This window comes from Vidua macroura, chromosome 21, assembly GCF_024509145.1.
Source record: "Vidua macroura isolate BioBank_ID:100142 chromosome 21, ASM2450914v1, whole genome shotgun sequence".
Lineage (NCBI taxonomy): Eukaryota > Metazoa > Chordata > Aves > Passeriformes > Viduidae > Vidua > Vidua macroura.
Window position 1 is genome coordinate 8509384 of NC_071591.1, and position 14544 is coordinate 8523927.

The 14544-nt window shown below is 45.0% G+C and overlaps 1 protein-coding gene across 5 annotated transcripts in view; it reads left to right on the top strand.

The window, feature by feature from the left end:
* The first annotated feature begins 2921 nt into the window (after window positions 1–2921).
* The window catches only part of TNC (tenascin C), a 71867-nt gene continuing 60244 nt past the window's right edge, over window positions 2922–14544 (top strand). For all 5 annotated transcript variants that reach the window (XM_053996030.1, XM_053996033.1, XM_053996032.1 and 2 more), the window contains exon 1: window positions 2922–3056. The gene's annotated coding sequence lies outside the window, so the exon portion shown is untranslated. The remainder of the gene's footprint in view (window positions 3057–14544) is intronic.

Here is a 14544-nt window from a genome sequence, read left to right on the forward strand (position 1 = left end):
ATCAATTTCTATTCACATTAATCTAATGAAAGAGGGCACCGCAGGGCACAGAATCCAGTGCTGGTCCTGCTCGTTAGAGATCACAACCTGGAGCTAACTTTCTGATTAAAATACATTTTCCCTGTTCTTTCATGTTGTCATTTGTTTCTGACTCAGCCGATGGTTCAATGTTTGCCACAGACTGTGATTAAGGATGGGTGAGCCCAAAAAAGATAAAACAAGAACAAGCCTGAACTCTTACCTGGAACTTATCTCCCATGGCATTTTTTTTTTTTTTTTAAGTCAGGCAAGTGGGTGGTGAATTATTGGAGAAAACATTAGTTTAACTTTTAATTCAGCAGCTGTTGGTGGAAAAAAAATGGCATTAACAAATGCTCCCAAAATAAATCCCACAAGTTTCTTCCCTCAGTTTGACTTTATCTTGTGTAGACTTGTGTGAATGAACAGGGAGATAAAGTGTTTTGTGAAAGAACTACTGAAATAAGAGACAGGAAATGGTTCATTGTATGGAGAACTGTCATTTCCTGAGTCCCATTCTGATTTTATTGGAAAAATTGTGTTACATCTCCCATGCAGGTTTAGTCTTGAATACACACTTTGCTGAATTAGAAATCATCCTTAAATCACAGAATATTCTGAGCTGGAGGGGACACAGAAGGATTGAGTCCAACTCTGAAGTGAAGGATCAAACAAGCTCAGGGTTATTTCACACCCTGAATTGAAGCAGAGCTGGCCCAGGCTGGCTGCAGGACCAGCTGGAGAAGATTCTGAGAATTGCACACAAAAATTGGAGACCTGCTGATGACTGTATTCAACAACACTTTGGGGTTGGTGGACATGCCCAGAACAAGAGGTTCTTCTAAGAAATCAGTGCTCAAGGAGGGTTCAATGCCTTTAGCAGGAATTAAGTAATATTTCTGACCCTCTTTTCATCACAGGCTCATTTCTTTTCTGAGGGCATGACTGTTATGAACCACAGCATTTCACAAAATTAATGTAGAAATTGGAAATGGGTGTTGATGTTTGGAAAAGACTAAAATTTATGCAGCGTGTGGAGAGTTTGGGGTGAGCTCAGTGATATAATCAGGCACACAGGGGTCAATGTTGTACAGAAAAGACATAGCAAGGGAAATTTAAGTAGTTCAGTGAGCAAAAAAGCTCTGCATTTTATGGTCTTCTAAAATAGAATTTCAGGGTCAGGGATTCCCCCGTCCCTTTCTACATGTGCAGGATTGGTAGTGCTGTGGAGGAGCAAAAAGGAAAAAACATCCTGAACCACACAATCATGGAATATCCTGAGCTGGAAGGGACCCCAAGGATTGCCCAGCCCAGCCCCTGGCCCTGCCCAGACCCCCCAACAACCCCACCCTGGGCATCCCTGGCAGCGCTGGCCAAACGCTCCTGGAGCTCTGGCAGCCTCGGGGCCGTGCCCATTCCCTGGGGAGCCTGGGCAGTGCCAGCACCCTCTGGGGGAAGAACCTTTCCTGCTCTGCAGCCTGAGCCCGTCTGACACAGATTCATGCCCTTCCCTCACTGATGTGCCCATGGAGCCAGGGAAAGGCCAGCTGGGAGGAGATGTGTTCAGAGAGGAATATCATCCAAAATTCCCAGGCAATCCTTTTTTATCCTTTTGAGCATCTTTGCTCCTGAGGAGGATCCCAGGAGCAGAAGTTTGTGTTTTCATGGCCCTCAGAGATGTTTGGGTACTTCTTGCTTTCTAAACCATCCAACAGAAGAGTGACTTCATCTTTTCTCCTGGAAGACAGACCTGAAAGTTCAAGAATCATCTTCCTCTTTCCTCCTCTGCCACCACCTCCCCAACAACAGAACCCAAGGGAAACAGAAACTCAGAGCACAGAGGGCTGGGGTACAGGATTTTAGAGTCAGGAGGAGGGAATCCGTGCTAATGAGAATCCTTTAACTGTGATCTTCTCTTTTTTTGCCACAAGCCTGAGGTTCAGGGGTACTCAAAGACAACAAAGAGCCCTGGAAAGGTCCCAGCTGAGCGCTCTGTGTGTCACTGATAGCTCCGGGTTGGGAAGCAGGGAAGCCCTGAGCCTCACAGAAGTGCTTGGGTTATCTGTACACACAGACAGCCGCGTAATCTCTTTTTATCTGATCTGAGAAGAAAGGGAATCCCTCCTGTGTTGTCCTCTTTGGGCTTTTTCTCTCCTATTTTAGTTCGGGGATTTTTTGTTTGTGTTTTGTTTTACAAAGACTCAGGCAACGACTCTGCTCACTTTTCTCGTGAATTCCCCACGCTTCTGCCTCCAGCTCTTCAAAGCACGAGGGCAAAAGGATGCAAAAGAGATCACAGGCTTGAAAAGATGGGAATATGCCAGATCCTCTGTTTGTGTAAATCTGAATTTTGCAGTTGATTCGGGGTCTATTTACACCGACATTAAACCCATTAATTTCTGTAGGAGTCCCTAGAATTTAAACCCTCCTTGTGTTTCCCCTGATTTCATGCAAGCTTGCTACTATTTCACAACGTTAAAATAATGGGGGTGAGGGGATTAAAACTCCTGATAATGCACTCTGCTGATGCTGTAAGGAAAATATTCTGCTTTCTGAGTCATTTGCCCTGAGCTGACTTTCTTTTTGAATGGTTCAGGGGGTTTCCTTCTTTAGCCATAAATCGCATGCAAATTCTTTTTGTGTGTGTGTGTGTGCCTGTGGATGACAGCGTGAGTGTGTGAGTGTGTGTGCGCGCCTTTCAGAAGCCACGCCAGAGAGTGAGAGAGACAGAGAGGCTGTTCCTTTAAAGCAAAACTGAAAAAAAAAATGCCTTCAGGCGTCCTATTACAGTGGAACGAGCCAAGGATCAGGATTTGCAGCTCAGCTATATAAACCCAGCAGAATCTGGCTGCTCTGACCAGTTTGCCTTGCTGTCAAAGCTCGCTGCCTTGCGCTCGCACACGGCACCGGACAACGCAACTTCGCCGAGTTTTGACAGGACGGCAACAAAGTCAGGAGAGCCCAGCTGGCTTTGAACACCGTATTTATTTCATGGAGGCTGCTCACAGCGGGATCTAAGCTCTGTCAGAGTCTCTAAGGTAAGTCTGCTTCCCCCCTGAATTAAAAAGTGCTCTCACGCAGAAGTTTGCAGTGACCCCGTGCTCCAGCATCACCCTCGTGGCTGTGACGGTCAGGTGAACGGGCAGGGATCCTGTTAGGGAATCCTTCTGGATTGGAGCATGCCTGCCTCGAGGTCTGTCTGCATTGTCCGGTGCAGTAATGTCAGAAATGTCTCGATGACATCCACCCGACCCAATGAATGAATGGAGCAGGAGCTGGACATCCACACAAGCACAGACAGAGCCTGGACTGACAGGCAGGGCAGGAACGCAGATTTGGGATTTCCTCTTGGCTCCTGGAGTGCTAGAAATGTTTCCCCCATCCTCACCTCGCGAACCAGACTAAATCCACTGGCAGGTTTTAACCCTCCCAAATAACTCTTGTTGTGCTCCTGTCTGTGACCTGATGAGAGCTGGGCCCTTCCCGCTGGTCATTTGCTGTCCCCACACTTTTTTTTTTTTTTTTTTTTTTTTTTTTGCACCGAAGCCTTTGTCACCTTCCTCCCCACCCCCACTGGGCTCCAGTTGCTTTTAAAAGTCCGGTAATATTAGCCTGCAGTGGAGAGCAAAGCACAAAGGAAGATTCAACTGGTATTTTATTACCCCTGCTTTGCTGGGTGGGTTCTGGGAGCGGGAGGGTGAAATTCTCCATCCTCATGGAAAAACAGAGGCACTTGCTCTGTGTCTCAGCTCCTTGCTCCCTGGTGCACTGAGATTTTCTGCATGACTGTGTCTGCACTTACCAGAGAGGCTCAAATTGGCTTAAAAAGGAGAAGCTGGCTGGGAGAAGGTGAACACACTCTAGATTCATTTAGGAGCTAAACTCACTCACTCAAGACTTCGTGTTACATCACCTTTGCAGAGTTTTCCCTGCCTGATTTTCTGTCTGGCTACCAGGACAGAGAAGTTTTTGGCAGTTAATCTAAACTTCTGAAAAGTCTGCCTCATACTGTGGAAAGGAATATTCAGTTTGAAATGATGGTGATGTGTTGTGTTGCACAGTGGAAACATAAAATTAAAGAGCAAAATAAAAACATTGATAAAAGTTTTTCTTCATGAAAAAACAGAAAACAATGAGGTGGATGTGATTCTATGGTCTGGGTAAAAGCCTTGCTATCCAGCTCTTGGGTTTGGTTTTCTCTCCTGGTTTAATTTTTTAACACCATAGTAAGTATTGGGAATTCATTTTACACACTTTCTGATTAATGTGACATTAATGAGGGTTGTTTTATTGTGCTGGGTTTGTGCATTTGCCTTTTAAAGCTGTGAAATCACGGAATGGTTTGGTTTGGATGGGACCTTGGAGATCATCCAGCTCCAGCCAAGGGCAGGGACACCTTCCACTAGACCAGGTTGCTCAATTTAGGAGTGCTGGAGTCCAAAATTGAGGTGGACAATGGGGATTAGGGACCATCCTTTGAATCCTAGGGGAACTTGCAGAAATGTGATGGCTCTTGGGTTGTTTCTTACTGATACAGGGAACGTAGGGGCAAATTGAATCTGAAGAAGTTTGACCAGAAGAAAGTTTTTAGCCAAGAGGAGATAACTGGTCTGTCTGCAGCTCAACTTCCCTGGCAGGGAATTTGGGGAGCAGCTGGAAGAGCTGTCAGGGTGTTCCCAGTGCAGGTGCTGCCCCGTGCTCAGGGAAGGATTTGCACCTGAACTGAGCAGAGTGATGGGACAGGAGTGACAAGGGCTGTGCCTCCCATCACTGACCCAGGCACAGTCACTCTCCCAGATACCAAACTGGCATTCACTTACCATATTTTTTGCTCATTAATTTTATCCTCTAGGCTCCTTTCAGCCTAGAGAAATTTCTTTGCAAGTTCCAGACCTTAATCCTGTCACTAGAGTTACTTTATCAGTGTTTCCAGAGCCAAAGGATCTGCTGCAAAGTCCCCAGCCTGCAGATAAGAATGTCAGGTCTCATCTGGAGAGAAAGCAGAAATTCTGCTAAAGAAATCCCTTCCAGGTACACAGTGGTCATGGGTACAAGGAAAAGACAAAAAGACAAACCAAACCCAAATCTCCTGTTGAAATTGTGATGCTTAATGGTGTTAGAACTTACTGGGAAAATCCCTAAACACAGGCTAAAATGTGCTCCACAAATTCTGAGTAACTGTTAGCTGGAGGCTTTTTGAAAGCCATCCTCTTTTATTAACCCGGCTCTTTAAAACTGGATCATTTCTCCTCAGGATTCACTCAAACTTAACTATCATGTTGCTCTAACATCATTTCTAAAGGTGTCTGACATTCAGCTTTTTTTCATATTAGTGCTTTTCATAAAATATCTAAAAAAAGCCAAAGACTATTCATGGGTGAAGGCATTCTGGCTTGCTATAAAGAGACTGTCAAAGTTTGTTCTTGAGCATTGTCTCACTTTTGATAAGAAAATGAGATTAAATGGCAGGGTCTGTGCCTTTTGGGACTCTCATCCTTTTCAAGAGTCAGGCAGAACTAAAAAGCAGAAGTGTCTGTGAAACAGTGATGCTGCTGTGGAGCCAGAGCTTTAACCCTTTCATCCCTCCTGGCAAAACCATTTGGAAAACCAGCTTGGCCAGTTCTGTGCTGTTTTCCTGGTACAACACCACGGTGCCTCTGTCTACCCAGCCTTGTAGGATGTGTCTAAAGGTTTAAGTGGTTCTGATGGCATTTAATTGTCCTGGGTTGGACAATGGGTGTCTGGTGGAAGTGGATGTAAGGGAGAAAGAGTTTCCAACCAGTCCCATATCCCTTAGAGAGCCCTGGTATCCCTGGAGGAATATTACCTTTGGAAGGAAGATTAATGCAGAGGGTGTGTCTGCTTGGTTATCAGCTACACATTCACCTGTCCTACCTCTGTGCCATGAGAAATCCAGAGTGCTTAAATAATTACTCTCATTTGAAGCCTGTGACTTGATAAATTCCTCCTTGGCTTCGTGCCATCACAGTCTGCTAAGCTGAAGGGCCACTGACAGTTTTAAGGTCTAGTGGCTCATAAAACTCCAGGCTTAGGAGTGGATGATTTACATCCCTGGAAAGTTTGAAATCTCAGCTTTCCAATAATAAAAGGAATTCATTTTGAACTGTGTCAGTTTGAGATACAGGGCTTTGAAACTGGGCTCTGATTTACCAACGTGTGCTTTCTCAGACTGGTGTGAGTTTAGCACACCCTGCTCAAAGACTGAGCTCTGATCTAACCCTGTGGTTATAAACTGCAGACGTCTGAAACTACTGTAAAATGTAATAGCTGCCTTTAGTGGTTTTAAGGAAGCTGCTGATGTCATATCGCAGAAAAAAATCATTGTTGCTGAAGAGGGAAACTAAGGAAGACAGCAATCTAAGTGAAATAAGTTAATATTTTGTCATCTACCAGGCTCAGAAATCTTCAAAACGGCAGGCAATTATAGGATTAGTAACTAATGAGTTCTGGACAGGAAACACCATAACCTGAGGTCAAGAGCTCAAAATAAGGAATGTGTACAGATTGCTTATGAGTTTTTAAGATGCAATTTAGTTCATTAAACTGCTTGATATTAAAGAGGACTTGTAGTCCATGGCTTTGGTTGGTTGATGTTGTAATAATTGCTCCAGCATTTTAGAGCCTCACTAGAAGGAGTGAGGAGGTTTAATAAATTATGCTCTCTGCCACAGAGAACTTCCAATTCCTCTTAGTAGCTATTCCCCAAAAAATTCTTTGTATAGTGAAAAGAAAAAGGAAATAAGAAGGCAGTTCTTTGAGACTGGAAAGCAGAGAAATGAAGAACCCTGAGGGACAATCCTGAGTGGTCGCAGTTTCCACCAAGCTCAGGGTTTCTACAAGTGTGAAGCCTCCCCTCCCTCAGTGCTTGCTGTCCACTCGTGTGTCTGACCCCCTGGCCAGCCAGAGCTGGAGTTAAAAGCCTTCCACATGTGGGAAAAGTTAGAGACTGGGCATTGTTCCAGCCACTGAAATCCCTGAGTGCATGATGTAACCCCACGGTGTGGAATGGACAGACTGGGAGGAGGAGTCAGTGGGATCCTGCCTGACAAGAGGTGGCTCTGGAGCCTGCAGGAAGTGTCTGGGCATTGAAAGAAGGAATAGATGGGGATCCTTCTGCTAAAAGGGCAAAGTTTGAATGATTTAGTGTCACTTTTTAGCACTGAATGAATGATAGATGTGCCCTTAGAATTAGAATTGTCCTTAATGTAAGATTTTCCTGGATTTTGAAATGCGTCGTTTTTCTCTCCTATATGCTGCCTGTCCTGTTGCTGACCAAATAACATCAAAAAACCCTCACCTATAGCTTCAGAGAGCATATCCAGATGTAGAATTTGAAAAGTACTTATTAATATAAATTATACCTTCCAACACACCCCTCCTAAACAAATGTGAGATTTTGCTGCTCAGGTTTTGGAGTCAGTGGGAAATAACTCCCCATTAATGTTCTTGTTTGGCTTATGCATGAGCCAATCACCCAAGACAAATCCATCCTGAGCTGATCTCGTCGCAAGAAATTTCTCCAAGCTCCCATCCTAAATTGTCTGCAGTTTCAATTAAGCTAAGGTGGGATGGTGCCAAGTTTTCAGCACTTCCAACAGGAGAGTCCCAGTGCCCGAATAGGCAGTGGCATTTTGTATTCTTTGGGGAGCGGAGGGCAACGTTGCCAAGTTTGCATTCAGTCATCCATCACATATTAGCCCACTGGAGGTCCATTCTTCCCGAGCAATGGGGGAGCTCAGCTTCCTACTTTGAAAGATTACTCACACAGAAAGGCCTTTCCCCAAACCCAGCCCCACACAGGCCACAGAAAGGAAGCTTTTCTTCGATTCGTACAAGCGCTCGCTTCCCAAACTGCCCACAAAAATGATATTGTTTCATGCTCAGAAAACATATTCTCTTCAGCAATTGAGGAGAAAGTGCAGGGTGATAGGAAAGAAACCTTAAATACAGATTTTTTCCAAAAGTGCTTGCTTGAATCCTAGGCTCAACAAAGGTCTATTGTAGTGGCTGCTTCTTCCCATGGCAGGCTGGAGCATTGACTATGTGTGGATAGATATTGGCCAGGAGCCTCCCAGGAGGCTGAAACTGAGAGCCTGGGGAAATTCCATTATAATGATTTTGGCTTTAACTCTGCCCAATGTGCACCAGAACTTGCTAAGCTCATAAGCCTAAAATTGTAAATGCTAATTTTGTTATGGAATTAGGATATTTAGCAGAATATTAATCTAAGCAGGCTTGATTCTTCTTTAAATTTATCTTCTTTTCCACCATGCTGGCAGCACAAAGCTAAAAGGGAGCACAAATTTCTTCTTCTGCTTTTACATGAAAATCAAACTCTGAGATCCTTTCTCTGGGTGCCCACTAGAACTGGCTAGAGAGTTATTTCCACCATTAAGGAAAGGCTGGAAAAGGGCTAAAAAAAGCTTTATTTCCAAGACATAAGTTCACTTTCCCTTGCCAAGAAATCAAAAGACCTGGAAAGAGGAGATTTTGTTGGTCAGTTTGGGGTTTGTCTCAGGCACAGGATTCAGGCCAGCAGGTGAGGGAAGCTGTGGGCTGAGGACTCTGGGGACAGTGGTTTTGTGCCTCTTTGCTGTGATGAAAAGCCTTTATTTGGACAGGAAAGGGTCACTCTCAGTGTGTGCTGAGCACTTCAGCACCAACCCTTGGTGGTTATCTCCCTCCTCAGGATTTCATCTTGTCAGGAGCTGTTTGTTGGCCTCTCAAAAAGAGCTCAGTGGCCACTTTGCACTGGCTCTTTGTCTCTCCTGGTTCCTTTGGAAGGCCAGCCTCTTCTGGGTATGCTGAATCCTCCTAAATAGCTTCTCTGTGCTGCGGGACAAAGGTCTATGCCAAGAAAGATATAAAGGTAGCTTGTGATCTGCAGGCAGCCCATTCCTCTTGGCCAGAGCCAGTGTAATGCATATTTTCCCTTTGCTTGTGGCTTGTACTTCCCTCCTGCATTGCTTGTACCACAGTAATTCAGGGCTGACTCCCGATGAATGCTGCACACTGTGGGCCACAAGGCACGGGAGAACGGGATACATATGAAGGGAAAGTTCTCAGGTCATTTTTCTTACTGAAGGATTTTGGCCATGTAAACAGTTTCCAGGAAAAAAAAAACCCGCTGGCATTTCCCATGGCAAGCGCTCCTTATGAATGTCCTATCTATTTTTCCAGTTTGGTGGCCAAGTGGAGTGTTTAGAGGAGGATATACCACCTACAAGCCAGGGAATTTATATTTCCACTGCCAAGTGTTAATTATGATGTCGACTTAGCCACTTTACAGGTTAGCAAGTCAATCACAGGGAGCCAGCACTCCAAGTGCTGCAGCTCCAGGCTTGATGGAAAGCCTGCAGCACCCAGAGAGTGCCATTCTCAAACACATCAGCATTATTTGTTGCTTTATTTTTCATTCTCTGGCTGTTACCTCATATATTGTTTATTTGTCTTAGCAAGAGCACATTGGGATTTGCCAGGGTTGCTGTCAGAAAACAAGGAAATTCAGTTTATTACCACCAGCCATGTGGCAGGGACGCCTTTTTGGTTGTTCTGATCCCTGGCCTCGAACAATTCCAGGGATGAGGAATCCCCAGCCTCTCTGTGTTATTTATGCCCTATATATCCTGTAATCCTGTATCCTAATATCCAAGTAATAAACTGAAAAAAGGGGTGGGGGGCTTAATTTAGCTAAAAATTAACTTAATTAACTAAAAACCTATGTGTGTGATGTCAAGCTCCACCTGGGAGAGAGTTTTCCTGCTGACAGGAGCAAGATTGAATTCCCTTTGGTGCGGGGTGTTGGATGCCCACAGAACACACATTGCCTTCATGATATCTTTGTGCAGAGGATGCCTTGGGCTGCTCCAGTTTGGTCTGTGCTCATATAGGTCAGGAGTGCTGCTCCTGGAGCAGCACAGGGACAAACCCAGGCTGCCAGAGGGGAAATCAGAACCCACGGAGCATTTTCCATGCCCAGAGTGGCCCTTCTTTGCCTGCATTGTCCCCTGTCCCCTCCAGCCTGCCCTGCTGAGGGGATGGGTTTCTCCTGGGCAGACTTCAGGGGCTGCCAGCCAAATTCTCATGTGACACAATGGCATTGATTTCACTGGGGATCTGGTGCTGGATAATTGAGCTCCATGTCCCTCCTTTCACCATCCCACGGCTCAAATTGCTGCCAGCCAAGGCTTCAGCACAGGCAGGGCTCAAGTCACTGTGGGTTAAGAGAACGAGGTCAGAGCTGGTGGAGGTCTCTCAAGCCTCCCATTAATGTGGCAGTGCCCAATTTGTTGACATTTGAGGCAGCTGTGCAGATTTTTGTCCGAGTTCAGTCACTAATCACTGCTCAGGGCTGTGTTTATGGCTGTAATTTCCATTACATTACATAAGTGCCTCTGCTTTGCATCAGAGCAGTGCAAAACATCCCCAGACTGGACTTTTAAGAAGCAGCCTCCTCTCTTTTTCCAAATGCCTTGCACTCAATTTGTTTCATATCTTGTGCCTCTCATTTATATTTCATTTTGCCTTGCCAAGCCATGGTTGATTTCATTCCATCTTCTCTTCATGAAGTGTTTTGCTCTACTCTGAGTTTGCTATCCTTCCCTGGGTTGCCAAAGATGCAAATTCTCGATGCTACCACATGTGACAGAACTAGGCCAGGCAGATCTGCAGCCCGGGGGCGATTACTGGAAGTCAGATTTCAAGGAAATCCTTCTGTGGTCTTGTGAGTTAGAAAAATGTGCACATTCCTGTGTGTTTGAGGTGCTAGTACCAAGGACAGAGGAGCTCCAGCAGGGAGGAAAAGCTGCCCAGGGAAACTCCTAATTGGTTTAAAAGCAAAGAACTGCCTGGTGAAAGGTTACCCATCTGTTTCCTCAGCCTCTTTTAAAACCATGCCCGAAGTCTGCTAATGACAGGAATGACAATTCTGGTCCCTAGGAATAGTGCAGGCTTTTATGGCTGAGTTCTGAGTCATTTTTATTGCTTGAATAAGTATATGGTTAAATCAAAGTAAAATTATAAAGCACATGCAAATATTCATAATGGATTCTGAAAGTACCCTGCTGCCTGCTGACCAATATCATCTGCAGCAATCCATACAATTAAATACTTTCAGTTATTCCAGACCAATATAAATGTAAATTGTTCATGCTCTTAGTTACAGCAAAGCTGTTAAAAGAGAAGAACTCCACCTCTCTTGCTTCTGTACGTGACATTCCTTCAGCTAAAATGATTTTAAATATGGAAAAGTGTGGAGTTGGGTGTGTGGAGCAGAATTTTGGCTCATCAGGAGCTCTTGCTCCTGACCTCCAGGAGAAATTTGAAAACCAGCTTCCTCAGAGGTGCTGTACAAAGCAGTGCTGTCTCAGTGCCTATTCACTGTGTATTTGTTTAATATGTCAGTAGTTTATGGGTCTTATAAATGATCCTTATTTCTATTGCACAGATTTCACCAATGTTTTTGGTTTATGTATTAATTTGGCATCTGTGTTTTATAGCAGACCAGCTATTCCTTCACCTATTGTTATTACATTTATTGGTTTGTATTGATGGCTTATTTCCTACCTCTCATTATCAGTAAAAAAAGATGATGTTTGATACCTAAATCATGAATCTGTGAGACAAATTACAATGGCCAAGTTCCCTTCTCCAGGATTGGCTGCTCCTTTGTTCTCAGCAACTCCTGCTTGGCATGAAAAGAGTGGGAAGAAAATTCAAAAGTCTTGAATTTCTGCTCTTCCCATCTCATCCCAAAACCACCTAGAATTTTGTGAAATGGGCTCTGGAAAACTTATAGGTGGTTTTGGAAGTAACAGCGTGGAGAAGGGCCTGGAAATGAAGCCGAGCTGTGTGTGTGGAAGGAACGCGAGTTGCCGTGATTCATGCGAGCGAGCACATGAACCTCATGGTCTGAAACTGCATCAGCAAAGCCCTCAAAGTATTTCAAAGCAAAGCCTCCAGAAAATAATGAGCTCCTGACAAAGTGTAACTTGGCAGAGGAACTTTCCAAAGACAAGTTTAGAAAACCGTAGATCTTTTCCAGCTCCACGTCTTTGCTGTGAGCAGGGAAAAGCCAAGAGCCCAACCAAATGCTTTTGCTATTAGCAAAGGCTTTATTAAAAGGTACAGGACGTACTTAAGAGGCAGGAGTGGTTTCTGCTGGGAGGTTATGCACAGGAGCTGCTTTTGCTGTGAAAGGTTTTTTTTGTTTTGTTTTGTTTTGTTTTTTGTTTTTTTTTGTTTTTTTTTTAATATTGGAAAAGGCACTAATTGAGGTTTCTGTGTCTGTGGCAGCTCTGCCATGGCCTGTTTTCAACTCCCTGTTCAGCAGCCCAGAGTTCTGCTTGTGTCCTCAGAGAGGGATGGGTAAAAGTCACTCCTGTGCTGGAAATGCAAACAGGGGGTTCAGGCAGAAACCAGGTGTTTCTGCAGCCCTGGTTTTGAAAATGCTTAGCACATAACTTCATATGAAGGATAAGGAAGCTGCAGCACACTCTCCTTCTATAAATGTGGCCTTAATACGCTCCTGGTTTATTTACCCAGCTATGAGATTAGTAGTAAACATGTTTCATAGAACAGTGAAGGACTAATTAATTCTTTATATTTGTAAATCAGTCCTAGAGTGGAAAAAAACATTTCCAGCAGAAGTGCCAAGAATTGCTGCTCTGAACTCAAAGCCACATGCAAAGGTGTGAGAAAGGTATTCCCTTTTCAGTAGCTGCATTTAGAATATGTGTCTGGCCATGATAGCCAGGTGATGAAAACCAGGCAAAAGGAAGGTGTGGCCCATCCACTCTGCTTTCCACGAGTCCCTCGGATGTGACCCATTTCTACAGCCCTGCTTCTGTTTTTAGAACGGCGCCAGTTTTTCTGAATCCATTGTTGTCTTTGCTGTTCCCATCTCTGGTGTGCCCTGCTGTTTCTAATCCACAGTTTTTGTCCAGGCTGTATCAGCCATGGGCTTTTTCTTCCCTCTCTGACAGCTACAGCAAGAACAGAAGTTTCTTTGCAGATGTGAGAAAAAAGTATTTAGCAGATGGCTTTTTTTCCCCCTCTCCCGAGTTTGTAGCAAATTGCTCCACTTGGCTGATTGCTGTGCCCCCTGCCAGGAGCCTGAATGCAGCTCCAGAGCTCCCCACTGACCTGCTTGTTTTGTTTCTCTTTTCTGAGCTCCCGAAATTGATGCTCAAGCGTCCGAACCTTTAACAAAAACCAAGCTCCAAGGGCAGACTGAATTCCCTGTTAACTTGTGCCTCATCCCAGTCCCTATGAGTTAGACCAGCTGGCTTTGGTGTGACTTCTCCCATGGTTACCTCTTGTAATGCTGCTTCTCTTTTTTTTACTTTATATGCGACACATTTGAATGATCTGCTCTATAAAATAACCAGGCTATTTCTTGTGGCTGGTGTAAAATTCCTTCTGTGGTCGGAGCTGGATGAAGGATTCTCCTGCACTTCCCATCCACAGGGGTGAATCACTTGGGTTGTGTAACAGCAGCAAACATTGGCACACCAAGGTGCAGGAGGATCGTGCACATGTGTGGCAATGATCCCTCTGATCCCAGAGATGAAAGGACCTTCAATTGATGTAAGAGAATGAGCTGGACCCGTGCATTTTGGGTCAGTTACAGATTTTTCTCAAATTTTCTGGTGTCTTTCTCTGTGGGTTTTGGTAACCTTACAATTTATTTCCATAGATTCATCTTCTCATTCTGGTAATTGGCCTGGCACAACCTCTTGGCTTCTGAGTAAGGCTGCAGTTTTCTATTATTACCCCAGAATTTCAGACACTCCTGTGGCTCTGTGCATTTGTGCTGCACATCTGGTCAGACTTTCTTCTTCAGAGCAAAAGATTTCAGAGAATCAAACAACAACAGAATGGCTTAGTTTGAAACGGACCTTAAAACTCATCCCATTCTACCACGCCTGCCATGGGCAGGGACACCTTCCACTCTCCCAGGCTGCTCCCAGCCCTGTGCAACCTGGCCTTGGGCACTGCCAGGGATCCAGGGGCAGCCACAGCTGCTCTGGGCACCCTGTGCCAGGGCCTCACCACTCTCACAGGGAAGAATTCCTTCCCAATATCCCATTTCACCCTGTCCTCTGTCAGTCTAAATACATTCCTCCTTGTCCTGGCACTCCAAGCCCTTGTAAAAAGTTTCTCTCAATCTTTCTTGTTGGCTCCTTCAGGTCCTGGAAAGCTGCAATTACCCAAATCCTTCTCCTCTCCAGGTGAACAATGCCAGCTGTGCCAGCCTTCCCTCCCAGCAGAGCTGCTCCATCCCTCTGATCCCCTGGTGCCTGCTCTGGATCTCTGCAGCAGCTCCAGCTCCTGCCTGTGCTGGGCCAGGGCTGGGGCGGCTCTGCAGATTTCCCCATTCTCTCCTACACTGCAGGGATAACACTCCAGCTCTTTGCTTTTTAATGATGTATTTTCTGACAACTTCACAGCACTCCTCAGGAAGATGTTGAATTATGGAAATGAGGATTTAACAGCACCTTTCCT